A 14,176-nucleotide genomic window follows, 5' to 3' on the forward strand; every position below is an offset into this window, starting at 1 on the left:
TCTATCTTATACTTCATGGTTCTCCTTCCACCTTCCCTCAACTGTTCCATTTCCTCCCCATTCACACATTTCCACTCTCAACCATCTATTGCTCCCCTTTGTTTCTGACCAATCTGGTGCTCTGCTGTTGTGGACGTCTAGGCCTTAAACACAAAAACTAAATCGACTCCATCTTGCAGAGTCACATGAACGCATTGCTACAGCACTAATACATGCTCAAGCTTCAGTGACTAATAATGAAGGGTTGTTTGCAAAACTCAGTCCCAGATGGCGAGTAGGAAGTAAGATTTGATGTTCTCGTTCTGCATTTGCAAGTGATTCTAACGGTTACATCTGTGGTGTGAAGAGCACACTGTTTAACAAATGTTATCAATGTACCAGGAAGGAGCTGTTACATGTATAATGAATGCACATCTGTTTGTCTTGCCTGAGAACTGAAGTGTTGGGTAAATTTCCATTACCTGATGTAAGAATTTGGGGTATTAGATGGTGAGGTGAGAACCCACCTCAAATTATAATTGCAATCTTTGTCAGGGTAAACTAAATAAACCTGCCTTTTACCCCTTCTAGTAGCTTGGCATAAAGCAGCCAGGCATAACCATGAGCCAATGTGTAAAGTGTTTATGCAGTACTAAAACAGTAATAAAGTAAATGCAAAACAATTTTAAAAATCCCAAAATTAATTAGTAAACTAGAGTATAATTTAATCATTGAAATGGCACCAAAACGACATGAATTTTGAAAGTGTAAGTAAAAATAGCTCCAAGAAGCCCAAAGTAGCAATAATAGTCAATGGTTGTGGTAGAACTGAACCTACATGCGATTTGACGCTGACCGAGAGGGAGCGCAGGTCAGATACACCAGTCAGGTTTGTCCTAGTCAAAGATTTTACCTTCAGACTATAGTCCTTTAAGTCACAATCCACCCCAAGGGTACACTTCTAAAGCCCATGGACCTAATGGGAGGCACTTGGGGAGTCACAGAGTGGCAGGTAGAAGCCATAGCAGGCTCCAGCCTTGATCAGCTGGGCAGTTATAGGAAAAGGCCTTTTGTAGCTTGTTGTGTCCCTGTGGCTTTAACAGGAAGTCAGCCTTAATGACACTTGGAAGTAGTTGACTTTTTGCTACTAGTGCGTGTGCAGCCAGTGCTTGCTGCATTTTTGGACATCTGTTTCTATGTGCTTGCCCATCTGCAGCAGTCATGCTGCAGGTAGTAGAAAAGCGGCTCCTAGTTTATCAGGTGACGTACAACTCTAAAGGATACAGGCAGTGCTTGATTTGTAAAAAGCCTAAGTGCCAGGTCCTCGTCAGGAGGCCACTACAGCTTGCTCCACCTATTGCCACTGTCAGCGCTGCCATCACAGTACCTACTCAACTACTAATCATCTCACTGCTGCAAGTGTGACAATTCAGACTGCTTGAGAAGCCAGAGCTATCAGAATGGCTTGGGCAGCAGGTACTAGATGTCTTTAATGTATATTTAATTAGGAAAACAACTGTTGTTCTGCTTATCTCTCAATCAGATAAACAGCACCATCATGTGCCTGCTGTCATAAGTGCTGGTGTTGACAAATAAGTCTCGGTGCCAAGCCCTGGAAACCACCGGCTCAAATTAACTCTGGATACAGGTTTGTCCTGTGGAGGTTAAACCTCAAATAAGGCTGGTGATGGGGGGGACAAAGCAAGGGCCAATAAGTCACCATCAGTTCACCCGAAGCATTGTGGTAGATTCAATTAATCCTGTAATTACTCACAAATAGAAGAGTTTTTCAATATCCTATAAAGCAATGGAGAAACTTGGCTGACTTGCTGGGAGTGTGCGCCTTCTCCTCTTCGTTGTTATGTTGTTCAAAAGCCTTGGGAGACATCTGCATGCTGTGAAGTGGTACTTTATCTGATCTACTACAGTGGTACTTCCAGCTCCCCCAAACATACTTGCAACTTTCTGCTGCAGACGGCATGTGTCCATAAGCACGTATCCAAAAAAGTAAGCACTGGCTATGTCAACACCGGAGGCAAAAACCTTTCTACTTGTGGGTAATTCTCAAACAGTATGGACTGCATTTACCATGATACAATGAAAAAACTGGCCCTCACTTGCTGATAGCATGCCCCTCTCCCTTCATTAATGTTACACAAAGATGTCTGAATACATTTGTGTTCTACGCTATTACAGATACAGTAGGCAAGATAGACGTTAACTGGCAATGTAAAGTTAATTTTGCAAACTAAATGAACATGTTTGGAGGGTTGTTGTCTTTTGCTTCTGTTGTCCTGGGATCTGTACTGCTTGTAGTTGCAAACAGGGCCAAACAAACCCCTACCACACTTGACTCTCAGGGTGCAAGGTGTCCAAGGGAAGTAGCGTAGGGTTAGAGACTCAGAACTAAAGCAAACAGCAGACACAGCAAGTGAATTTCCAGCTCAATGCTTTTCTTTTCAGAAAAAGAGAAAGACTTAAATCATATCACGACTAAATACTATACATAAGTAATAAGCAGAAGTGCCTACAAGGTATTCTATGGATGTTACCGGAGATACTGCACAGACAAACAGAAGTTTTAGATTTAAGAAAAGATTCAGGCTATCAGGGGTGGTTCGTCAATGAGGGCTTAAGGGCATTGCCCCCCTCTATTTGTTGCCCACTGACCCCCTTGTAAAAATGCTAAATACAGCTAAGAGTCAAGATGTTTTTCCCCCTGGCCACAGTCCTTTTTAGGTCTCGCCTGAGCCAGTGCGCATGCGCTTCTCTGCGAGGCTTTTAGTAAGCGCTTTAAACTCTGAAAACACGCTTGTGCGTGTTCATTTTTTTTTTCATCACCCGCTATTGGCCTTTGCGTGCGTCTTTCTAAGAAAGACAGCACGCAATTGGCCAAAGGCAGGTGCATGTCCCGCCTTCTCTCTCCCCTGGCCTAGGGAACTTGGGAGCGAGCAGCAGTGTGGTGGGGTGCCAGCTGCATACCTGACATTCCTTCCTGTGTGTGCGCACAGCGCTTGTATAAAGTATTGCTTTCTGCCGGTTGCAGACTTCAATCGGCAACGCCACACCCTCTTCTTTTTATTTGTTACTCTTCCCTAGCTGCACAGAAGAGCCTCACATTTTCCACATTATCTTTTTGACTTCTGTACAACCTGAAGCGAGCAGACTGCTGGCTAGAACAGGGGCCATCTGTTTTCTAATGAGCTTTCACTTTCGTGCTTGTTTAAATATTGCTTTCTGCCTTTGATTGCCCCATTCCATTCCAGTCATTCAGGGAGGCCACGGGGCAGTGGCTTAAACCACATTCCTAACCTTAACTTCACAGGAGGTATGGCTTCTGTCTTCTGTTCCATCTGGTGGACGTCCCTCACTGCACTGATATGGTGTGACTTGGTGGTGTCTGGTCTTCTATGTTTTAGAGAGGAGCAGTTTTCAGACTTTTGGGGGTCTGTGTCTCATTTTGGGCGAGGTTGTGTGTTTTGCATGGATCACTGAAACAATATAGATGACAAAAATATAGAACTACCATAATATTGAGTAAAAAATATAGAATGCCAAAATATCGAATTCCTATCTCCAAACAGGTAAGTACAAAAATATTGAATCAAAAATATCGTTGTAAAAAATATAGTTAGTCAAAATATCAATTTTTTTACAATGCTTTAAAGTAATTTAAGATTAATGAAATAATAAATATAACTAACTTAAACATACTTAAAATACTTAAATAACCTTAAAGTTAATAAATAATTAATGTAAGTAAAAAAAAATACAAATTGATTTGTGAATACATATATATATATATATATGAACGTAATATTAATACAAATTATACAATATTGTTACCGTAGGATCGCGGAAAGGGTAAAATTCACTATTAAAACTCCAGTGAGTGCAACAGTAGAGAAAGCGTTGGATAGCGGGAGGGGAAAATTTACTATTCCCACTCCAGAGAGTGCAACAGTAGGGAAAGCTTTTGATAGCGTAGGTGTTTAAAATTACTATTCCCACTCCAGAGAGTGCAACAGTAGGGAAAGCGTTGGATAGCGGGAGGGTAAAAATTACTATTCCCACTCCAGAGAGTGCAACAGTAGGGAAAGCGTTGGATAGTGTAGGGGTAAATAATATTATCCCCACTCCAGAGAGTGCAACAGTAGGGAAAGCATTGGATAGCGTAGGGGTAAAAATTACTATTCCCACTCCAGAGAGTGCAACAGTAGGGAAAGCTTTGGATAGCGTGAGGGTAAAAATGACTATTCCCACTCCAGTGAGTGCAACAGTAGGGAAAGTGTTGGATAGCGTAGGGGTAAAAATTACTATTCCCACTCCAGAGAGTGCAACAGTAGGGAAAGCATTGGATAGCGTAGGGGTAAACATTACTATTCCCACTCCAGAGAGTGAAACAGTAGGGAAAGAGTGGGATAGCGTAGGGGGAAACATTACTATTCCCACTCCAGAGAGTGCAACAGTAGGGAAAGCGTTGAATAGCGAGAGGGTAAAAATTACTATCCCCACTCCAGAGAGTGCAACAGTAGGGAAAGCATTGGATAGCGTAGGGGTAAAAATTACTATTCCCGCTCCAGAAAGTGCAACAGTAGGGAAAGCTTTGGATAGCGTGAGGGTAAAAAATTACTATTCCCACTCCAGAGAGTGCAACAGTAGGGAAAGCGTTGGATAGCATAGAGGTAAAAATTACTATTCCCACTCCAGAGACTACAACAATAGGGAAAGCGTTGGATAGCGTAGGGATACAAATTACTATTCCCACTCTAGAGAGTGCAACAGTAGGGAAAGAATTGGATAGCGTAGGGGTAAAAATTACTATTCCCACTCCAGAGATTGCAACAGTAGGGAAGGTGACGGATAGCAAGAGGGTAAAAATGACTATTCCCACTCCAGTGAGTGCAACAGTAGGGAAAGCGTTGGATAGCGTAGGGGTAAAAATTACTATTCCAACTCCAGAGAGTGCAACAGTAGGGAAAGCGTTGGATAGCGTAGGGGTAAACATTACTATTCCCACTCCAGAGAGTGCAACAGTAGGGAAAGCGTTGAATAGCGAGTGGGTAAAAATTACTATCCCCACTCCAGAGAGTGCAACAGTAGGGAAAGCATTGGATAGCGTAGGGGTAAAAATTACTATTCCCGCTCCAGAAAGTGCAACAGTAGGGAAAGCTTTGGATAGCGTGAGGGTAAAAAATTACTATTCCCACTCCAGAGAGTGCAACAGTAGGGAAAGCGTTGGATAGCATAGAGGTAAAAATTACTATTCCCACTCCAGAGACTACAACAATAGGGAAAGCGTTGGATAGCGTAGGGATACAAATTACTATTCCCACTCCAGAGAGTGCAACAGTAGGGAAAGCATTGGATAGCGTAGGGGTAAAAATTACTATTCCCACTCCAGTGAGTGCAACAGTAGGGAAAGCAAATACTTCATATATTAATAATAAAAAAATATTAATACCAATTACAAATTAATTAAAAATAATTACCAATTTAATATAGTAATTAATCAATTAAAAATACAAATAAAAAATATTTATTAAAAATCATTACCTATTAATTACCAATGTACAATTAATTAATTAGCAATTGAAAATTAATTAACAATTAATTAAAAATAAATACCAATAAATAAATGTACACATGTATTTAATTACAATTGAATTACTTCCCACCCTATTCCCCTATAAACCCAAAACCCGCTACAGTAAATAAATTAACAAAATTAACATAATTATCAATTAATCAATTAATAAAAATTAATTACCAATTATAATTCAAATAATTACCAAATAAAATGTATTAACATTTAATTCAAGATAAGTAACAATAAATAAATTAAAACATTTAATCAATTATAATTAAATTACTTCCCACCCTATTCCCCTATAAACCCACAACCCGCTACAGAATCAAATTACGCAAAATTCAATACCATAAAATTCATTACTTAAAATAAATTATAAAATAAATATACACTTTTCACACATATACTAACATAAAAAACTTTAAAAAATTCGATATTATAAAAAAATCAATATATTTAACATCTATATTATATACTTCGTTATTTTGACTTCCTATATTTATGTAAATCGATATTAACTTACTTACCTCAAAATCGATATTTTTGTTGTCTATATTCTGTCCATTCGATATTTTGTCCATTACATTCGATATTTTTGTTGTCTATATTCTGTCTATTCGATATTTAGTCCATTCTATATTCTTAACTCGATATTAATGCAATTCTACATTTTTAACTCAACATTTTTACTGTATACCGTTTTGCATGGGGGGGCGTTTTTGAAGTTCGGCTCGAGCGTGGGTTCCGGGAGCCGGTAGGGGCTCTTGGCTTGTCTCTCTATTTTGATTTATTGGCTCCCCCACCTCTGCTTGCTCTGAGCCGCTTTACATTACTGCGTATCATGTACGGTGGGGGCATGTCTGTGGGGTCTGAGTTTGTGCTGTGTGCTCAGTGCCCGCAGGTGTACCGGGATGTGTGTGTAGTGGGTCTGCACAGGGTTTGGTGTATGTGGATGAGCTTTGGGGTTTCTCTGTATGGGTACTGGTGCTTTTTTTTGTTGCAGTGTTGTGTAGACTCAGTGTATGTGGATCTGTATGCGTGTGTACTGTATTTGTGTGCCAGTCCCACTCTGGTCTGGCATTTCTGCCCAACCACTTTTGGGGTCCACCAGTCACCACTTCTGTGGGGAACAATGTATCCTTTATTTTTTAATTTCATAAAACAGTTCTCCTACTTTTTAGATAAAAATCAACGATGCTGGAACGATTTATTCCAACAGCTGAGATTTCTCAGCAGAAAAGGAAAGGGAGGGGCAAGAAAGGGACCAAGGCCTGAAGAAGAAACAAGGCTTCTCTTCAGGCTGCCTGCTATCTGAAAGAACTGTAAATGTGGCAATTGGTTGATCTGCAAATGTAAAGGCTGCTTGGAAGCTATTATTGACTATAATTGATGGAGTCATTTGAGGAATTATGGTGGCAAAGATTTGTTTCTTTTTGAGAGGTATGTAAGGGAATAACTAGCTGAGTTGTGGAGCGCGTGCTTTGAATGGATGACAGGTATAGTCTGTTCGCATACTAATGCCTATATTTTAAAAGCACTTGTTTTATCTTAAGCCAAAATCTGTTTGTACATTTTGCAGCAGCCTATCTTATTTTGTGTATAATTAAATTTTAAAATATTGAGTTACATATTCTTATGCTGTCACAGGCTGGCATCTCATAGCACTAAAAATACATAAGTTCTTATTACCAACTGAACAAACCAGAATTTATTTCCACAGATTCTGGTTCCCCATCATCCATCTGCAGTGACTGTTAGCCAACAGAGCTTTAATAACGTAAAACAATGCATTTCCCATTGATTTGTATAACTCGCATTTACTTTTCAATTAAGGTATGTGCTATATTTTATTTGACATTTCCTTAGAGTGAAAGACCAACAAAAAAATGTCTTTTTAGTCAGTTATTTGACCCTGCCACTGGAGCAGCACAATTTAAGCTCCACCCTTACACATCACTGAAGTGCAATATTTATGTGTGCCTGACACCATATACTTAGTATGTCTTAACTTTATTAATGCAAAGTGAAGCCTTTAAAGATACTACTGAAGTGCATTCACTGTAGAAAGTATGGATATATAAATGTTTGAACATTAATGTTTAGTTCAACTATGAAAAATGTTAGTTCTCATGAATATTTACACTTACAGTTCGAGTTATGCTGTATTTATTTGAAAGTACAACCAGGGTCTAGTCTGTCGTTGGGGACCCAGGCAGGCGCACTTGCACCCTGGTGCTCGGGACTGTGTCTCCAACCTGCCATTGTAGGTCAGTGTGTGCATTAGCGCACGTGGTTGACATTTCTTTGGGCTGCAATAGTGGATTACAGTGGAGCAGCCTCATTATGTCTCCTATCAATATTTGCCATGCCAAACCCTTTCCATTGGTAAAGAGGTTTTAGCATACCTCGCATAGAAATGCCACTTATAGAATTTGCATGGTGGGCAAAAAACAATGGATTTAGGCCCAGATCTCTGTACTGGGGGTGGATGTGTGATATTGTTCAGCATTCTATCAATTGTTCTTTTTGCACTTATAGAATATGGACATTACTATTCTCTAAGAGTCTTGTGTACTGTGGTGTCTGGCTCTAGTGGACACCAAGGGTCGGAAGTGCACATCTGTGCACTCGTCAAGCGACAGCCATAAACCATGGGCATCCCACAAGAACGGCAGATCTCTGCCATATGAGGTGCAAATGGGTTAGATTGGAGAGAGAGGTGATGACACCTAGGACCTCATTTACAATATTTTGACGCATGGCAGAGTAGAAAGCCTTCCTGCTGCGCTGCAATGTGTCAAAGTAAAAGGGCAAGAATGCGCCATATGAACATGATATGGTGCATTCCTGGCCTTCTCCCCTGCGCCGGAACACAAACAGCAGCCATGCGCCAGCGCAGACACCCTTGTGTCATTTTGCAAGGGAGAAAGGGAGACTGCACTGAGGGGATGATTGTTTTGTGCAGGAAGGGGTACATAGAAAGAGGTAAAAATGGGATAAATAAAATGATTTCTCTTCGATGCACCTCCTTACGCCCAACTGGGGAGACATAGGATTCTGACATAGTCCCAGGTTTACAAAATGTTGTAAATCTGGGAATGTGTTAAGTTCCATGGATGTTGCGTGGGAACACCCACAGCAACACCCATGGAACGCCCCTTTCAAGCAGAGTTGTGCATGAAAGGGAAACATGTTTACACGGTTATGATAAGTCACGCAGTATGATATAACACGACCTTGTATATACGGGGAATCCCATTGCCCTGTTGGTGCTTCATTAAAAGTGATGCCCTAGCAGCGCAATGGGCTTGTGAATAAGCCCTCTAGCCTCTAGGGGCCAGTTCATGCCTCACTAAAGATTAAGATCTGCATTCTATGGCATGTGGCAGACAGGCTTACAATTTAGTAGAGACATCTCTGGTTCAATAGGAAACCCCTTGAACCATCATGAACTTCAAAGACACACAACAGCATAACTACGGGTGCCATCCTTCAGCAAAGGGTGAGATATGCTTGCGGGGACGTGGGACCGGAGAACCCGGACTGCGTGGTGCACATTGCCAGAGGAGTCTGTTGTGCACATGGAGGATAACTGCCCATAAAGGGGACCGCATGCCCTTCATGGGCTAAAGACCTGCTAAGGTGTGGCACCCTGATGTGTGCTCTTTATAGGCCCATTGGCGTGCCTCCTGTTCTCCTGGAGATCTCAGGTACATCAAAGATCTCCCTCAAGGGACCTACACCATCTACCTGTGACAACTGGAGAGCTGTTCCCTCTCAAGTGCCCACATCGGCTACTAAATCCCATCAGCAGTGTGAGCATGGAACTAAGACTTGTGTCTAGAAACCTGATTGTCTAGTGCGGATCTCCACAAATCTTGCCCACATCTAAAGAGTGTGGTTCCTGGACTGCAGGACCCCTGACACAAATATGCGTCTAGTTGGTGGTGAGCGGATTCCCCGGTTGCGGGACCTGCAAACTTGTTCCGTCGATCAGGCTGCATCCCTCTATTGCGACACACCGACTGCATGCTCATTGCGTGCGGTGTCCGATTCACAGGGTGCGACCCTAGGAGGTAGGAGTGTACCTGCAGTAGTGCCTCATTCTTCCTCATGTGGCTCTGTGGAACTTGAGCCTGTGTGTGTGACCTGACTGGTCTGGTGCAACCTGCATCATCATGCATTGAGTGTGGTGCCTCCTTTCCAGGGAGGTATGTAATTTACAACTCTTCTTTGTGTGGCCGGAATAGCCTGGTGCAACCCATCTATATGTGCATCGGTAATTGTGCCTCATTTCCAGGGAGATACAGAATTTGCAACTCTTCGTGTTTGAGTCCTGAAGTGTCTGGTGGACTCATATTAACGCGCACCAGACACTGTGCCCGGGTTGCCAGGGCACAACACTGATGATTGTGTACCTCTCGGGATGCCTCCTCCTATTGAGAGGCTTCTCTGTGTTACGCCCCATTCATTATCTGTTCCCTTTTTAACCCTCATCACGGCGGACCAACTGCCCTTTCCACACCTGGCCCCTCCTGAAGACATCATGGCACCAGTTAGTAGCGAGAGAGAGTGACTGGGTTGAAGGAAGACAAATTTGTTGAATCCCGAGCAATAAGAGTCCAAAGTATTAGATATAATTCAAAATAAATGTGTTCATTTTCTTCTTCTTTTATTACTCAGAAAGCTTTCAATTGGATCCTAGCCAAAGCGTGTTTCGTCTTAAAGCGAAGTACGCCACAGACTTCTTCAGGGCTAGAATATATAACAAACAGCCAATGTTACAATCTCCACACAAAGTAGCAAAACAAATTTACAGAGGCAAAAGAAACCTACACCATGTGTGTATATAGATTTAAGTGAAAACAAAGATTCCCTATTTCTCACAACATACACAGATACAAAAAATCATTTAATAAACTCATCACATTGGCATAACGAGCAACAGCCCACTATATACCAAACGGAAATCACCAGATCGTGATAAAGATATCAATGTGTGAAGCAGAAGTGAATGGATTTCTTTAGAAAGATCCTAAGATTGTTTTCAACAAACGAAAATTGTTAGAGATCTAATTAGATATGAAGACAAGAAGAGACCAATAAAAAAGAAACCAAGGAAAAAAACAGCGTCCAAGGCATAATGTAAAGAAAATAGAATGCAGCTACCACCATTGTAATAGTAGTTTGCTCAACCAGACTCACCATAGATCTCACGATGTATTCCATAAATCATAATTCAATAACCGTACTGTACAGTAAAGTATATCATACAGAAATTCAAGAAGGTAGCAATGAAATCTAAAAACATGGGCACAATAAATAAACAACAACCAATCAGTCTTCTCCTATGTTAAGAACTATCACAAGCCCATATTTAGGGATAAACATTTAATATATAATACTCGCTTATTGATAGAAAAAAAACAACACTGATAATAGCAAACATCCACAATCTCCTGAGCAACGCGTATACACAGAAGACCTCCTCGTATAGGTGGACTGACCGCACACTCATGAGACATGCAATAAAACCAACCTGTGCAAACTATCATATGCCAACATTCCGACCTCAATGTAAAGCCATCATGTAATTACACACTTGAGAATGACATGTTTCAATTCATTATTACACTAAAGTAGTCACAATTATACCCATAGCACAATGGCAATATCACAGCCTCCGTTGGTATATTAATCTTATAATCAATAGCCCCATAATTAAAGGCCATTACTAATACACGCAGCAGTAAAATCAATCTAAAAGGTAATAAAGGAACAGAAATCTAATACCTCAAATCTGTTCGTAAGTGACCACAATCATACAATGTGGTACTATAGTAAAGAGCGCAACCAACTAGGTAGATGAAAACAAATGGTAACGTTTACCAATATCGACTACAGAGGAGAGTACTCATAAGCGCAGCGTCTAGCTCCAATGCCATGTTTTCTGCCATTAAATGGAGCAAAAGTAAAGTAGAGGTAGGGCATTTATAACCTCGAATTAAACCACTCAAACATGACTGTCATTTTAGCGCGGTATGTCGAAAAGCCGCTAACTACAATAAATAACCAGAATTTATCGTATAACACGGACACATTATCTATTCTATTTGTAACGCCCCACAGTCTTGCAATATGGTACCACGTAGAGAGCACAACCTGCTACATAGGAGAAAATATACGGTAACGCTTACCAGTATCAACTTGAGAAGAGAGTACTCTTAAGCGCGGCGTCTAGCACCAGTGCCATGTTTCTCTGGCATTAAATAGAACAAAAGTAAAAACAGAAGTAGGACACAGCAACCTCGAAATAGGCCACTCCAACATGGCCACCATTTTAACGCGGTATATCGGGAAACCGCTAACTAAAGTAAAATAACTAAGGTTTATTGCGTAACGCGAACATATTAACGTGTAACTCGAGCAACCACAATCAAAAAAGGAACCTTAAAATAGGCATTTACAAACCTATTTTGTAACCCAGTAGGCTTATATTCGGAGTTGGTGAACTCCATATTGCTACTAAAGATCGGTCACAGATACATGTCTCCAAGGTTCAAAAGGCCAACGGCATAACTTATTATACATCCCAACAGTCAAAGCACAAAGGGGTACGAATGAAGCCAGGTAAAAAAGCTGGAGAGAAAAAAGTGTTTTATCTATCTATATCTATACTAATATTATAAAGAGAGAGCCCAAACCTTTGAGGCGGGTAATCTCAGGAACCACAGCACCAATCACAACACCCAATACAGCATTGGAAAGGACAGTTGCAGCAGATGGACATAGGCTATACAGCTGCCCACCATATACATTAGAAGGGTAAAAGAACCTTAGGGGCAAAGTAGTCCCTTGTTGGCGTGGTCGTTCTGCTCGGGGCGTTGTGCTGGGGGCGTGTGCATACAGCGATGGGCGCGGCATTCCGACTTTAAAACGCCATTCAGAAAAACAAAGCCTTCACACTACTTCCTTATGGGCGTGTGCGTGCTGCCGGGGGCGTGGCCATACAGCAATGGGCAAGGCATTCGCGCGGCATTCGTCGAAAAACGAAGCCTTCACACTACTTCCTTGTGGGCGTGTGCGCTCTGCCGGGGGCGTGGGCATACAGCGATGGGCAAGGATTTCGCGCGGCGATCGTGGAAAATGAGCCGGAAATCCTGGATGCGTTTTGGAGCCGCCACACATCATAACATATTGCTAGGGTGCTCAGGCGGGGGCTGAGGTGACTCAGCGTACCAGCGGTGCTCAGGCGGGGGCTGAGGAGAGTCAGCGTACCAGCGGGGATAAAAAAAATTAAATAGGCTGCTCTTTCATACACGCGCAGCGTCGCGCGCACGCTGTCACACACTGAACTCTCAAGAGGCTGAGGAGAGTCAGCGTAACAGCGGGGATACCCGGACAACGTCGGGACGGGCTGCTAGTAGGTTATAAAGAAATTAGTAACTTTGAGCAAACAGAAAACAAAGAAAAAGGAAAGTGGGGAAAATAAGACAGCAAAACCATCACCATAAAACTTAGAAATCATGCAATGTATACATACAGGGTTAATTCACTATTTCACCAGATGACCCAACATATATATACAAACAGCCAGTAAGTAGTCATTTTCATGAGATGTACACTTCCACATCGGAAACATCAGTGATTAAGGTTTCACATATTTTATTAGGCAATAACAATCATATATTTCATTGACGGCTCCAACCATTAAACCAAATGAAGGTAAAAAGAGAGAGGAATTAAAGGCATCTCAAACATTTAGTGACATGATGAAAATTCAATGATCTGACAGTAGATCAATGGACAAAGTAAAAACCTAGCTCCCTAGGAAGTACTGTGGATCATTATCAAAGTTCAAACCCTTATCTACTGCCCGCAACTGTACGATCCGGCGAGCCTTTCTCGGCCGTAATCTCAACTCACGGTTTCCTCCTCTTATACCAGGTAAAACAGTTTCTATACCATGAAAGGTGAAAGATAAATGAATATATTGTGCATTGCATTCAACTGCATGAGCCGCAATAGGGTATCTAATATCTCTATTCTTCAGAGCCCTGAAGTGTTCAGATATACGGTCCCTAAGTCTCCTAATAGTACTCCCAATGTAAATTTTATCACATTTACAAACGGCAGCGTATACGAAATATGTTGTATTACAGTCAATATGCGTCACAATCTGAAAGGTTTGTGAGCCATTGTAGCTAAAACTATGTATGCCTTGTATTGTCATTCTGCACATACTACAATTTCCCCATTTGAAGGATCCTATGCTAATTCTATGTAACCAGCTCTAATTCTGTGTGTGCTGTCTTGGGTAATTAGGAATTAAGATATTCTTGATGGATCTCCCTTTTCAGTAAGTGACAGTGGATGACTCACAATACATGGCCATAGGCTTGGATCTGATGTAAGCAGGAACCAATACCTTTTAAGAATACCATAAATTTTAGAGGACCAAAGATGATAACCGGTAATCAATCTAACCGGTGATGCTTTTCCATCCATTGTCTTATTCTTAGACTGCAAAGTATGACTCCTGGGCAGTTTAACAACCCTCTTTTTAGCTTGAGTCACCACCTTTTTATCATATCCTCTCATCAGAAA

General features: G+C 41.4%; 1 long non-coding RNA gene across 1 annotated transcript in view; it reads right to left on the bottom strand.

Annotated features, from left to right (window-relative positions):
- LOC144819272 (uncharacterized) overlaps nt 1–14,176 on the bottom strand; it is a 171,456-nt gene that overhangs the window by 132,668 nt on the left and 24,612 nt on the right. The gene's annotated exons all lie outside the window — the stretch shown is intronic.

This window comes from Lissotriton helveticus, chromosome 2_1, assembly GCF_964261635.1.
Source record: "Lissotriton helveticus chromosome 2_1, aLisHel1.1, whole genome shotgun sequence".
Classification (NCBI taxonomy): domain Eukaryota; kingdom Metazoa; phylum Chordata; class Amphibia; order Caudata; family Salamandridae; genus Lissotriton; species Lissotriton helveticus.